Consider the following 15681-nt stretch of genomic DNA (forward strand, 5'->3'; position numbering starts at 1 on the left):
TGTCTACCTCAGTTGCTTTAGAACAGTGCTCGGCACATAGTAAGCGCTTAACAAATACCAACATTATAACATTATTATTTCCCCTGGTCTAACCTTTGCCCCTGGTCTAACCTTTTCCCCCTGGCCTAACTTTTCCCTGGCCTAACCTTTCACATAGCCAAAACATTTCCCCTAGCCAAACCTTTTCCCCTACCATAACCTTGTCCCCTATCCTATGTTTTTCCCTTGCCTAACGTTTCCCCTAGCCTAATCGCTCCCCCAGACTAACCATTTCCCATACCCTAACCTATTCCCTAGCCTAACCTTTCCCCTAACCTAATCTTTTCCCCTGTCTTAAGCTTTGCCCCTGGCCTAACCTTTTCACCTCACCTAACCATATCACCTAGGCTAACCTTTTCCCCTAGCCTAACCTTCCCATGTCCTAAACCTTTCCCATGTCCTAAAACTTTCTCCTAGCATAACCTTTCCCATGGCCTAAGCTTTTCCCATGGCCTAAACCTTTTCCCTCGCCTAGGCTTTTCCTCTGGCCTAACCTTATCCCCTGGCCTAAGCTTTTCCCCGGCCTAACCTTTTCACCTAGCCTAACTTTTTCACCGAGGCTAACCTTTCCCCTAGCCTTACCTTTTCCCTTAGCCTAACCTTTTCCCCTAGCCTAACCCTTTCTCCTATCCTAAGGTTTTCCCCTAACCTAAAATTTACACCTAATCTAACCTATCCTCTGCCCTAAACTTTCCCCAAGCCTAAGCTTTTCCCCTGGCTTAAACATTTCCCTCAACATAACCTTTTCCCATAGCCTAACCTTTTCCCGTAACCTAACCTTTTCCCCTAGCCTAATCTTTTCCCCTAGCCTAATGTTTATCCCTAGCCTAACCTTTTCCCCTAGCCTAATGTTTATCCCTAGCCTAACCTTTTCCCAGCCTAGCCTTTTCCTCTGGCCTAACATTTTCCTTTACCCTAACCTTTTCCCCTAGCCCAAACTTTTCCCCTAACTTCTCCTTTATACCTTGCCTAACTTTTTCCCAAAGTCATAACTTTCCACTGGCCTAACCTTTTCCCCGGCCTAACCTTTTCCTCTAGAATAGCCTATTCCCTGACTTAAAATTTTCCCCTAGCCTAACCTTTTCCAATGGCTTATCCTTTTCCCCTGGCCTAACACTTTCCGGTAACCCAAACTTTTCCCGTAGCCTAACCTTTCCTCTCGCCTAACCATTTGGTCTAGCCTAACCTTTTCCCCTTGCCTAATATCTTCTCCTGACCTATGCTTTTCCCCTGGCCTTTCCTTTTCCTTGTTCTAACCTTTTCCCCTAGCTTCACCTTTTCCCCTAGCTTAACCTTTTCCCCTAGCTTAACCTTTTCCCCTAGCCTAACCTTTTACCATAGCCTAACCCTTTCCCCTAGCCTAATCTTTTACCTTGACCTAACCTTTATACTTGGCCTAACCTTTAATCGAAGGCTTACCTTTCCCCCCGCCTAACCTTTCAGCTAGCCTAGCCTTTTCCCCTGTCATAACCTATTCTCCGACTAACCTTTTCCCCTTGCCTAACTTTCTCCCTGGCCTTTCTCCCTGGCCTAACTTTCTCCTTGGCCTAATTTACTCCTTGGCCTAACTTTTTCCTTGGCCCAACCTTTTCCCCTAGCCTAACCTTTTCCCCTAGTGTAACCTTTTGCCATAGCCTAACAATATACCATAGCCTAACCTTTTCCCTGACCTAACATTTTCCCCCAGACCAACCATTTTCCAAGGCCTAACCTTCCCTGGCCTAACCTTTTCCCCTAACCTAATCTTTTCCATGACCTAACCTTTTCTCCACCCTAACCTTTTCCACTAGCCTAACCTTCTCCACTAGCCTAACCTTTTCCGCTAGCCTAACCTTTTCCCCTAGCCTAACCTTTTCCCCTAGCCTAACCTTTTCCCCTAGCCTAACCTTTACACTTAGCCTAGCCTTTTTCCGAAGGCTAAACTCTTACTGAATGGACTGCATTACTACCCTAAATAAAAGGGGGGGTGGCATGTGTGTGTGTTATAATGGGGGGAAGGAGAGTGATGAAGCAGATGCCACTCATGGGAGAACAGGGGCCTGGGCTCTGTGCAGAAAGCTAGTTCTGTCTGATTGGCCTGGGACTGAGAAGACCCACGGCCCTTAATTCTGTAGATGGGTCAAGCCTCTCTGGGACTACAGTCCTGACTGCAGGGTCACTGCACAGTCTCAGTCTCCAGAGAAGGGACCCAGAGAAGTTTGTGATTTCTATTTTCAGGAGGAGCTCAGGGTGTCTCCCCTAATTCTCTCTGAGAAGCAGAGTTGTTCAGATTCCTGCCTGAAATCGAGTTCACAAAAGTGTGGGCTGGGAGGATAGAAGGCAGGTATTGTACAAGAAACTGAATCCAGTGTGCATGCCATTCTGCACCATCTGTCAATCAATTGGATGGATGGAGTGCCTCCTGTGTGCAGAGCACTGTACTAAGTGCTTGGGAGAATACTCGTAGGACAGACACATTCCCTGCCCTTAAAAAGGTTACAGTCTAGAGGAGGAGGCAGACATTAATTTAAATACTTAAATGAATAAATAAGGGCAGATTGTTGCAGTCATCTTAGTGAGGTGGTCTGCCTATACGCCTCACTTCTCCAGATGATGGGTTTAATGTTTGGTGGAGGAGAGGAAAAATGGTCTGCCAAAGAAGCCTATGTGGTCTGCAATCTCCTACTTCTCCTTCTCCAGCTGTGAGACAGCAGAATCTGTGGAAGACTGAAGGGTTTGGCCACAGAAGCCAGAGCGCAGGACAAAAGGCAGGGTGAGGAAACCTGGCCCCGCACTAATCCACATGTGTCTCCTAAGGTCAGGTTCCACGACTCCAGATGTGTCTGTCAGGATTGGTGAAGATGCAGTGACATTGGCTTCCATTAGAACCAAACTATGCTGCCTCTTACCCAGAGGAGAGCTCTGCAGTGAGTCCCATGTTTTGGAGGGAGCAGGAGGTGGGTGGCGGTGAGAAGAGGAGCAGGAGTCTAGCCTGTTGGCTCAGACATAGAAATAATGCTTGCCCTCCAACCCCCTCAAAAAAACTAGTTGTCTGCAATCTTCTATGCCTCCTTCTCCAGCTCTGAGAAAGACTAGAGACAGGCAAGTTAGGAGCAATGAAACATTAAAACACAACACACATGGCCAAAATAAAACCCAAATCAGCTCTTTTCCTCTTGTCTCCCTCCATTCTGTGTCAAATAGCAGAAAAGAGGGCTTAGTTGGGGAAGACCTTTTGGAGGAGCTGTGGAGATATGAGGAGCTTTCATAATATCCCAGCTGGATTATTGTGTCAGCCTTCTCTCTGATCTCCCTTCCTCCTGTCTCTCCCCACTCCAGTCTAATCTTCATTTCGCTGCCCGGATCATCTTCCGGCAGAAATGCTGTGGGCATGTCACTCCCCTCCTTAAGAACCTCCAGTGGTTGCCTATCCACCTCTGCATGAATCAAAAACTCCTCACTCTGGGCTTCAAGGCTCTCCATCCCCTTGCCCCCTCCTACCTCACCTCCCTTCTCTCTTTCCACTGCCCACCCCGCATGCTCCACTCCTCTACCACTCACCTCCTCACCGTACCCCCTTCATGCCTATCCCCTGTCAACCTCTGGCCTATGTCCTACCACTGTCCTGGAATGCCCTCCCTCCTCACCTCCACCAAACGAACTCTCTTCCCCTCTTAAAAACCCTACTAAGCGCTCACCTCCTCCAAGAGGCCTTCCCAGACTGAGTTTCCCCTTTTCCCTCTGCTCACTCTGCTCCCTCTCTGTTCCGCTCCATCCTCTGCTCCCTCCCCTCCTCCCCTTCACCTCCCCTCAGCTAAGCCCCCTTTCCCGCTGCTCCTCCCCCTCTTCCTTTCCCTCCCCTCAGCACTGTGCTCATTTGTATATGTTTTTATTACCCTATTAATTTTGTTAATGTGGTGTATGTCCCTTGATTCTATTTATCATGATTATGTTGTCTTGTTTTTGTCCGTCTGTCTCCCCTGATTAGACTGTAAGCCCGTCATTGGGCAGGGACTGTATCTGTTACCGAATTGTACATCGCAAGCGTTTAGTACAGTGCTCTGCACATAGTAAGCGCTCAATAAATACTATTGAATGAAAATGAATGCCTAAGTGCATGGGTGAGTTGAAAGGGTAAATAAAGTGTGTGTGTGTGTGAAGTTAATGTTTTTGCCTAACCTAACCTTTTCCCTTGGCTTAATGTTTTCCCTTAGACTAACCTTTTCTCCTAGCCTAACCCTTTCCCCTGCATTACCTTTACCTTAGCCTAAATTTTTTACCTAGCCTAACCTTTTTCCTTGGCCTATCCTTTTCTCTGAGCTAACCTTTTCCCATAGCCTGACTTGATCCCTAGCATAACGTTTTTCTCCTAAACTAACCTTTTCCCTTGGCCTATCCTTTTCCCTGAAATAACCTTTTCCCCTAGCCTAACCTTTTCCCTAGGCGTAACATTTCCCCATCCTAAACTTTTCCCCTGGCCTAAGTTCTTTGTCCTGGCCTAAGCTCTTTCTCCCGGGCCTAACCTTTTCCCCTGGCCTGAATTTTCCCAAGCCTAACATTTTACCCTACCCAAACCTTTCCCCCTCACCTAACCTTTTCCCCTACCCGAATCTTTTCCCTGGCCTAACCTTTTCCCCTGGCCTAACCCTTTCCCCTGGCCTAACCTTTTTCCCTGGCTTAACCTTTTCCCCTGGCCTAACCGTTTTCCCTGGCCTAACCGTTTCCCCTGGCCTAACCTTTTCTCCTGGCCTAACCTTTTCTCCTGGCCTATCCTGGCCTAACCATTTCCCCTTGCCTAACCTTTAACCCTAGCCTTAACTTTTTCCCTACTTTCACCTTTTCCCCTGGCCCAATCTTTATCCTAGCTTAACCTTTTCATTCATTCATTCAATAGTATTTATTGAGTGCTTACTATGTGCAGAGCACTGTACTAAGCGCTTGGGATGAACAAGTCAGCAACAGATAGAGACAGTCCCTGCCATTTGACGGGCTTACAGTCTAATCGGGGGAGATGGACAGACAAGAACAATGGCAATAAATAGAGTCAAGGGGAAGAACATCTCGTGAAAACAATGGCAACTAAACAGAATCAAGGCGATGTACAATTCATTAACAAAAATAAATAGGGTAATGGAAATATATACAGTTGAGCAGATGAGTACAGTGCTGTGGGGAGGGGAAGGGAGAGTTGGAGGAGCAGAGGGAAAGGGGGAAAAGAGGCTTTAGCTGCGGAGAGGTGAAGGGGGGGTGGTAGAGGGAGTAGAGGGAGAAGGGAGCTCAGTCTGGGAAGGCCTCTTGGAGGAGGTGAGTTTTAAGTAGGGTTTTGAAGAAGGGAAGAGAATCAGTTTGGTGGAGGTGAGGAGGGAGGGCGTTCCAGGACCACGGGAGGACGGGGCCCAGGGGTCGACGGCGGGATAGGCGAGACCGAGGGACAGTGAGGAGGTGGGTGGCGGAGGAGCGGAGCGTGCGGGGTGGGCGGTAGAAAGAGAGAAGGGAGGAGAGGTAGGAAGGGGCAAGGTGATGTAGAGCCTTGAAGCCTAGAGTGAGGAGTTTTTTTTTGGAGCAGAGGTTGATAGGCAACCACTGGAGTTGTTTAAGAAGGGGAGTGACATGCCCAGATCGTTTCTGCAGGAAGATGAGCCGGGCAGCGGAGTGAAGAATAGACTGGAGCGGGGCGAGAGAGGAGGAAGGGAGGTCAGAGAGAAGGCCGACACAGTAGTCTAGCCGGGATATAACGAGAGCCCGTAGCAGTAAGGTAACCGTTTGGGTGGAGAGGAAAGGGCGGATCTTGGCGATATTGTATAGGTGAAACCGGCAGGTCTTGGTGACGGATACGATGTGTGGGGTGAACGAGAGAGACGAGTCAAGGATGACACCGAGATTGCGGGCCTGAGAGATGGGAAGGACGGTCGTGCCCCTAGCCTAAACTTTCACCTAGCCTAACCTTTTCCCCTTGCGTTATCTTTTCCCCTAGCCTTAACGTTTTCTCTTGGCTTAACCTTTTTCCCTAGCCTAACCTTTTTCCTGGCCTAACCTTGTCTCCTGGCCTAACCTTTTCCACTCCCATTACCTTCTCCCCTAGCCTAACGTTTTCCCTTAGCCTAACCTTTTCCTTGGCCTAACCTTTCCCCTAGCATAAACTTTTCTGGCCTAAGCTTTTCCGTGTCCCAAACTTTTACTCTAGCCTAATCTTTTCACCTGCCCTAACCTTTTCCCTAGCCTAACATTTTCCCCTAGCCTAACTTTATCTCCTAGCCTAACCTTCTCTCTGGCCTAAATTTCTCCCTAGCCTAACCTTTTCCCCTTGCCTAACCCTTTCCTCTGGACTAACCTTTTTTCTTGGCCTAACCTTTTCAGCTAGCCTTACCTTTTTACCTAGCGTAACCCTTTCCCCTAGCCTTACCTTTTCCCTTAGCCTAACCTTTTCCTCTAGCCAAAGATTTTCCCCTAACCTAACCTTTACACCGAGCCCAACCTATCCCCTGCCCTAACCTTTCCCCTAGCCTAACTTTTTTCCCTAGCCTATCCTTTTCCCCAAACATACACTTTTTCTCCAGCTTAAATTTATCCCATGGCCTAATCTTTGCCCCTAGCTTAAGCTTTTCCCCAACCTAGCCTTTTGTCCTACCCTAACCTTTTTCCTTAAGCCTTAACTGTTCCCCTAACCAAACCTTTATACCTAGCCTAAGCTTTTCCCAAAGCCTAAACTTTCCTCTGGCCTAATCTTTGCCGCTAGCATAACCTATTCCTCGATTTAAACCTTTCCCATGGCCTAACCTTTTTTCCTGCCCTATCTTTTTCCTAATTTTTCCCCAGACATAAACTTTACACCCTGCCTGATCTGGTCCCGTAGCCTAACCTTTCCCCTCGCCTAACTTTTTGCCCTAGGCTAAAATTTTCCCTGATGTAATATTTTCCCCTGTCCTAACCTTTTCTGCTGGCCTAATCTTTTCTTCAGCCTAACCTTTTCCCCTAGCTTAAGCTTTTCTCCGAACCTAACCTTCACACCTGGCCTAACCTGCTTTTCCCCTGGCCTAACCTTCCCCCCGGCCTAAGCCTTTCCCCTAGCATAGCCTAAACCCTGACTTAAACTTTTTCCATGACCTAACCTTTTCCCCTGGCCTATCCCTTTCCCTAGTCTAACATATCCCCTAACCTAAACTTTACATCTTGCCTAACCTCTGCCTTCCTGGCCTGGCCCCGAGACCTTCGCCTTCCAGGTTTGGCCCACCTGCCTTGGCCTTGCAGGTTGTACACCTTTGCCTTCCAGACCCAGGCCCCGAGCCCTTTTTCTTCCAGGTTTGGCCCCCACACTTTTGACTTCCCGGCCTGGCCCCAAAGCCTTCGTGTTCCATGTTTGGCACCCCCAGCCTTTGCCTTCCAGGTTGGATGCCCCCCTCATTTTCCTTCCAGGCCTGTCCCCGAACCCTTCTCATTCCAAGTTGGGCACCCCACCTTTGCCTTCCAGATCTGGACCTGAGCACTTCTCGATCCAGGTTGGGACTCCCTGCCTTTGATTTCCAGGCCTGGCCCTGAACCCTTCTTGTTCCAGGTTATTCCCCCCCGCCTATGGCTTCCAGGCCTGGCACAGAACCCTTCTCATTCCAGGTTGGGGACCCCTGCCTTTGCCTTCCCGGCCTGGTCCCAAACCTTTGCCTTGCAGGTTGGGCCACCAAGCCTTTGCTTTCCAGGTTGGGTCCCCCTGCCTTGGCCTTCCAGGCCTGGCCTTGAACACTTCTCGATTCAGGTTGGAACCCTGTGCTTTGCCTTCCTGGCCTGGCCCCAAACACTTCTCGTTCCAGGTTGCCCCCCCACCCCCACCATTGCCTTCCGGACTGGCCCCGAAGCCTACATGATCCAGGTATGGCTCCCCTGCCTTTGCCTCCCCGGCCTGGCCCCGAAGCTTTTGTGTTGCAAGTGTGTCTCTTCCCCCTCCCTCGCCCCCTGCACCCCACCACCTGTGCCTTCCCAGCCTGGACCTGAAGCCTTCTTCTTCCAGGGTTGGCACCACCGCCTTTGTCTTCCAGGACTGGCCCCGAAGGCTTCTCGTTCTGGGTTTGGCCCCCGCCTTTGCCTTCCAGGTTGGACTCCCCCTCCTTTGCCTTCCAGGGCTGGCCCCGAACTCTTCTCGTTTGAAATTGGGCCCCCTTGACTTTGCTTTCCCGGCCTGGGCCCGAATGCTTCTTGTTCAAGGGTGGTCTCCTCAGCCTTTGCCTTGCAGGTTGGGCCACCCCACCTTTGCTTTCCAGGTTGGGCCCTCAACCTTGGCCTTCCAGGCCTTTGCCGGAACCTTCTCATTCCAGGTTGGACCCCCCAGTCTTTGCATTCCAGGTTTGACCCCGAACCCTTCTCGTTCCAGGTTGGGCCCGCCTGCCTTTGCCTTCCAGGTTGCACTCCCCTGCCCTTTCCTTCCAGGCCTGACCCCGAACCCTTCTCATTCCAGTTTGGGTACCCTAGAGATTGCCTTGCAGGATTGGCCCTGAACACTTCTCATTCAGGTTTGGGCCCCATAGCCTTTGCCTTGCAGGTTTGTCCCTGAACGCTTTTGGTTCCAGTTTGGGCCCCCTAGAGTTTGCCTTGCAGGTTTGGCACTGACCCTTTTTCGTTCAGGTTTGGGCCCCACAGCCTTTGCATTTCAGGTTTGGCCCGAACCCTTTTCATTCCTGTTTGGAGCCCTCAGGCTTTGCTTGCAGGTTCTGTGCTGAACCTTTCTCATTCCTGTGGGGGCCAGAAAGCATTTGCATTTCAGCTTTGGCCTAGAACCCTATTGGTTCCACTTTGGGCACCGCAGCCTTTGCCTTGCAGGTTTGGCCCTGAACCCTTTTCGTTCAGGTTTGGGCCCCACAGCTTTTGCCTTGCAGGTTTGGCTCCCAGCCCTTTTTATTCCTGTTTAGCTCACCTATAGTTTGCCTTCCAGGTTTGGCCTCGAACCCTTTTCATGCAGGTTTGTGGAATGGATTGACAACCCAGGCTAACCTCTTGATTTTCCAAGGTCAGGTTCACGCCATTTTTGAATACTCTATTTTGGGCTTTATTTTCTTTGGATTTCCATGGTCTCTGGACCCTCCTAGAGAATACTTTCATCCTCTATTGGCCTGGTTTATTCAGAGCTAAATCTTCAACCACTCTGACCCTAAGTAGTAAGATTTCCCTACTTGGCTCTTAAGTGTATCTTAGATGCTTTTATCTTTAGGGATGTGGAAGATGACAGAATGAGCATGAGATGGGTGGGCAAGTTCAGTGAATAACGGCTTAAACACTGCCATTTAGTCTGCTAATAAGAATCATAATGGAGTCATTTGTAATGAGTGCTATTTGTTTTGGGCTGACTAAGCGCCAAGTATGGTTCTAAGCGCTGGGATCAATAAAAGGTAATGAGGTTGGATAGAGAGTGTTACCCACATCCAGCGCACAGTCTTAATCGCCGTTTTACGGATGGGGAGACGGAGGCACAGAGAAGGGAAGTGACTTGCCCAAGGTCCCACAGCAGACACGTGGCATCTCGGTCCATCCTCGGCACCCTGAAATCAGAAATCTGTACGACGGTAATACCCGGGGCCCTCTGCAGCGTGTCCCAAGCTGAAGGCATTCTGGGAGGGGAGACCGGAGTGCCCCACGGCAGACCTCCCTTGGAGCCTCAAGGGAGTCCCAGGCCCTCAGACGAGGAGGCCGGTAGGACGGCCATTGTCCTGACCCCCGATCGAATCCGATGCTCGGTCAACCCGGTCGATACAGTACGGGTCGGTATTAAGGGCCTTCCCGTCTGCCATTTTTCTTTTCCACGTCCAGCCTCCCTTTACTCCAACCGTCGAATTCCACATCTCAGAAGCGGCGTCCTTGCGACCGGAGAGGGGAACGTCACTGAAGAAATGCCTGAGATTCGGGCGGACTTTAGAGAAGCAGCACTGTCTTGCCTCAAGAACCCGGGCCAGGAAGTCAAAGGGCCCGAGTTCCAATCCCAGCTAACGACTAACAAATCCATTCTTCTTATCTGTTGGTCCAAGATGTGCAAGGGACCTCTGTGGCCACCCAAGCGGCCAGACTTCAAGGTGACTTCCCTTTCCTTACTCTCTTCCTCCCCAATTCCCCACCCATTTCCTCCACTCTATTTTGATTCCTGGGAGGAAGAGCCCCCCAGATTTGGCCTCCAAGACCTACTTACACCAATGGTTGTGGAAAATAATGGACTGAAATGACAATCATTGAGCTGAGGCACTGCCATTAGGTGGAAACGTAGCCTTGGCAAAAGTGATGCCATTTTGAGGAACGCGGAGGAGACCTTTCAAGATACTGATGTGAAAAGTACCTTCTGGTGAAGAAAATCCTTTGTAGCAGATGAATTTTACTGCAGGATGGAGACTGTGGACACTGTGTCGACAAGCCCGGGCACCAAGGATAACGTTATCTTGGAATCAAGTTGCCTATGCACGTGTTTGTCATGCAAATATGGGGTGGTTGATTATTTGGATATCAATGTGAATGAAAAAGTGCCTTTGGGATCTTACACTAATCATCTCCCCAGGTGTGGTGTTTGATCTGCAAAATAAATTTTGGAGACCCTCCAAATCATGTGTGTGTCTCAGTGACCATGCAGAGCAACGGAAGGGCATAATTTTATATGCAACACGGCCCTTGCCCGGAAACAGAAAAGGACAGAAGCAGGGAGGAGAGAAGCAGCTCAGCCTAGTGGAAAGGGCCGGTGCCTGGGAATTAGAGGACCTGGGTGGCTTTGGACTCAGAGGCCATGGGTTCGAATCCCGGCTCTGCTACTTGTCAGCTGTGTGACTGTGGGCAAGTCACTTAACTTCTCTGTGCCTCAGTTACCTCATCTGTAAAATGGGGATTAAGACTGTGAGCCCCACGCGGGACAACCTGATTCCCCTGTGTTTACCCCAGCGCTTAGAACAGTGCTCTGCACATAGTAAGCCCTTAACAAATACCAACGTTATTATTATTATTATTATTCTGACCGAGGCTCCACTCTCTGTGTGCTGGGCGATGCTGGGCAAGTAGCTTCACTTTTCTGGGCCTCAGTCACCTCAACTGTAAAATGGGGGTGGGGGGATCAAGAGTGTGAGCCCATGAGGGACAGGGACCGTGTCTAACCCGACTACCTGGTATCCGCAGCGGTGCTTGGCACATAGAAAGCTCTTAACAAATAGCATGAAAAAGGAAACCAAAAACAAAAAGGAGAGAGGCAGAGTGGAGGGGAGAGTGGGGCCTCCTTGATTTACTCATTCATTCTTAGGCATTATATATCCTCCTAAGTCCAAAGCACTGGACTAAGCACTGGGAAAGCACTGGAGGAGAATGAGACCTGATATATAAGGATGAGGTGAATGGTCTGCAGGTGCCTATAATAAATGATGTCTTTCCAGATCTTTTTAATGACAGGCAGCTGCAAATGTCTTTCTCCTTAATAGCCTTCTGCTTCAATCCCTGATCCTAAACCCCCACCCCCAGAAATTGAGTCTCTTCACTAGGTGCCCTTGAATGGAATGAATGCCACTGCCCCTTTAAAGCTCCAGAGGCTGCTGGCACGCTCCTTCCCCCTTTAGGGTCCCTGGGCGTTATTTTCCGTCGGCTAGGGAGAAGAGGCAGGCTAAACTCCTCTGTGGGTTGGGTGAGCAGAGGCTGTGATGGCCCCTTGGTAGGCTTATTCTTTGTTCAGCCCTGATAGCTGAGGGTTACTGCATTGGGGTTGCTGATGGATGTGATTATGAATTTTACTTTGGATGGCCCAGGAATCACTTGGGTTGATGCTTTTCGGGGGCAATTTAAGGCTGGGCTATTGGATGTGGACTCCAGTGGGGGATGGGGTGGCTGGTTGTGGGGAAGTGATGACATCTAGGTGATTAAGAAATGATTTGGCTGCTTAGGGGTTGGGATAGGAGGTGACTTTATTCTTTATGGGGAGGGAGGGATAGAGGAATGGGCGAGTCTAAAGGGTTTGAGGGGTAGGAAGGGGACAGTAATTACTCCATAAATAGGATTGATTTGTTGTGTATATTGATATCAGTGATTTGAGTCGATAATCTAGGGTTGGCATAATGGATATGTACAGTACCAATTAATTCAGGAGGGAGTGGAGAAAGCTGGAGTTGGGGTCGGCGGGGTGTGTGTGTGTGTGTGTGTGTGTGTGTGTAGAGGGAAGGGACAGATGGCCAATGATCCCTACTGAAAGCTCACCTCCTCCAGGAGGCCTTCCCGGACTGAGCCCTCTCTTTCCATCTGCCCCTCCTCCCCCCCATTGCCCCCGACTCCCTGCCTCTGCTCTACCTCCTTCCCCTCCCCACAGCACTTGTGTCTATTTGTAAATATTATTGATGACTCTATTTATTTTATTCATGATGTGTCTAGATCTAGGATTCTATTGATTTCTTTTGATGCTCTTGTTACCTGTCTACTTGTTTTGTTTTGTTGTCTGTCTCCCCCATGTAGACTGTGAGCCCGTTGTGGGGCAGGGATTGTCTCTATTTGGTGCCGAATTGTACATTCCAAGTGCTTAGTACAGTGCTCTGCACATAGTAAGTGTTCAGTAAATACAATTGAATGAATGAATGAATAAGTACGATTGAATATATGAATGATGTGGGAATTATGGAGAGAGCTGAGTGTGGTATGGCGAATGTGTTTTGATATTACTGACTTGTCCATACTGCTGATGTGATGATGGTATGTGTTAAGCATTTACTTTGTGTTAAGCACTTTTCCAAGTGCTGGCATAGGTGCAAAATTTTCATATTATACCCTGATGTGTGGTGTAAACAGGGTCTCTGGCCCAGCCTCTGATGTGACTACAATACTCATGCCCTAGAGAGGCAGGGTTTGCCACAGCCTGTACAGGTTTGGGTTTTTGCTAACTGGGAGTTGAGTCTAGGATCTATCAAGAGAAATATCCAAGCCAACAATATATTTCTGGATTGGAGTAAGTTGAGGGGTTGGGATGCTTTGAAATGTGTTTTTAGGGGGAAGATGGGTGCTTTAGGTGTAGAGGTGAGGGTTTTGGTGGGGGGAGAAAGGGATGGGGCAGAAACCATGGGATGCATGGGCGTGCAGGCTCACTGTCTTTTTGTGTGTGTTTGTGTGTGTGTGTGTGTGTCTATGTGTCTCTGTCATTGTGCCCTCCTCCTTATTCTTTTGCCAGCCACCAGGTAGCTAGTATTTCCCACTCAACTATAAAGTCACCAAGTGCAATGACTTTCACAACCTCGACTCGGGACCCTACACCTGGAATGCGCTAGAAAATGAGGGTAAGCTTCAGTAAGGTTAACGGCCGCCCCATCATCTTCAAGGGGATGCAAGTCCAGCCCCCATCTACTGGCAACCTCCACCCTTCCCTCCAACTCGACATCCACCATCGTCACGGGATTCCGCGTGTGTGACAGTCCCGGAAGCGACGGTAGCCGGTGCATCAGACCTTGAGCCCCCCGAGGTGGGAACCCAGCTCTGCCGACAGGGGTGGGGGAGCGGTACTGTCATGTGCCCCTCGAGGGTTCTTAAACTGAAAGCCCTTCAAGAGCAGGATTGTGCCCACTTCAGCTGGCTGGGCTACCCAATTCCTGTACCCCAAGGTAAAATTCACTTCCCCATTCCCTCAAATTCACTCCCCCATCCCTATTGGATTCTGTTACAGCCCCGCAAAAGCCCAGCAATGAGTTGGGTTTAATAGTCACAGCCATATGGAGCAGCCCGTAAGCTTGTTGTGGGCAGGGAATTTGTCTTATGTTGTATTTTCTCATGCCCTTAATAGAGTGGTCTATGCCCAGTAAATGCAAAGGACTAATCCAGAGCACCACCAACAGAAGCACGGTTGTAGTAGTGGAAGCTAGGTCACCAGCAGGATTCATTGAGTATTTAGTAGATATCAGCAGTGTACTGAGAACCTGGAGACTGAGTTACAAAGCATAAATCTCTCAGAGTTGGAAGTTAGTGTGCAGCATATTGCCAGATGACTTCTCCCCCCACTCATCGTGGCTCCTACTTAAGGAGGCGGAATCTTCTTCTTCCCCTCTAGACTGTAAGTTCAGCGTGGGCAAGAGAATCTGTTGATTGATTGTTATATTGTGCTCTGCCCCCAATATGCAGTGGATAAATATGGTTGACGGACTGAAATGGGCATCTTTCTCAATTGAGGCCGCTTATCCCCATCCTGCTCTTAATTCAGTGCTCTGTCAAATTAGCTTTCAATAAATACTATTGCTGTCTTGCTGCAATACTGCCATCCTTCACTGTACGTACTGATGTATAGGTGTTTTTTAATCGACTTGGACTGCCAATTGGAGCTTACCTTGGGTTTAGTATGCACAACTGCATATACTGACCTTGTATGTGGCAGTCTACCTGTGTATAACTCCATTTTAATGTCTGTCATGTAGACTGGAAGCTTCTTGAGAACAGGAGCCACATAGGCTAGGTAGCGTTGAACTCTTTAAACCATTCATACTGTCTTGTTCCAAAGTCGATATTTTTCCCCTTCTCAATGGTGAGCTCACTGGGGTCAGGGCACGTGTCTGATATATTTTTCTATTGTATTCTCCCAAGGACTCACTACAATGCTCTCTACACAGTAAGAGTGCAAATAGGCTTGACTGACTGCCTTAGATTGTAAGCTCCTAAGGGGCAAGGGCTGTATTGACTCCACCCAAATTGCCAAAGAGGTTGCTTACTGGGGTATGTTCTCCCTCACGTCAGGCCAAACTTGGGATCAGATTGCCCAGTCATGCTCAATTTTGGGGGGTGTTGGGGGTGGGGAAGGCAAGGGTGGTGGACCAGAGTGGCCCTGGTAAGTGTTCAGGAACTTGGTTGTGTGAAGAGAAAAGGCAGAAGCACAGCTTTTTTCTGGTCCCTGGAGAAGTGTCCCGGACAATCCTGCTCGGAGGTAAGATGCTGGGGAATTGGGTGGGTGGATCTGTTGGGGAGGGGGTCTGGTTTGGAGCATTCCTTGGGTAAGCTAACACTTACCCAACACTTAACACTTCAGTTGGGATTTTTCTCCTGCCTTGGGGTGACCAAGACAGCCAGGGCCTCCCTGGCAGGGTGTCTGAGTGGCAGCCGCTCTGTCCTGTCTCTGCCTAGCTCTGTCTCGATAGGGGGTCTCTCTCACCCTTTCTCTCTCTTTCTTTCTCCCTGGCTGCAGTCCAGCTGAGGGGTGGGGCTAGAGGCAAGGCTGGGCACCCATGACAGCACCCCTGACCTGAGCAGGGGGTCAGAGCGAGATTGCCCCGAGACCTAATCAAGTGTATCCTTAGGTCCAGGCAAGTAGCTTGAGTCCTGGATGCAACATGGGAAACCCACTCCCCTCATCCATTATGCCTCCTTGAGAACATCTTGGTGCAGACAGGACAGTGAGGGTCGTGCCCTAAGCCTGGGGATGTTTGGGCTCCTTTTTGGGTAAGTGGGAGGAATCGATGGTATTTCTTGAGCACTCTAATAAGTGCTTGAGAGAGTAGAGTGAAGGGCTCCTTTTCCCCCGCCACACACACACACAATCTACTGCCTCCTTATAGTCCCAAACTCAGAACGATGACCGAGTCTGCTCCTGGCCCCGTAGTAACCGGCGATGAGGTTCCTCCCCAAAGTCCCATGTCCCGATCCCTGGCTGGGCTCTGGGCTCCCCCATCAGAGACCCATCTGAGCATCCCCTGCCACCTGCGATTGTCT

This window comes from Ornithorhynchus anatinus, chromosome X1, assembly GCF_004115215.2.
Source record: "Ornithorhynchus anatinus isolate Pmale09 chromosome X1, mOrnAna1.pri.v4, whole genome shotgun sequence".
NCBI lineage: Eukaryota > Metazoa > Chordata > Mammalia > Monotremata > Ornithorhynchidae > Ornithorhynchus > Ornithorhynchus anatinus.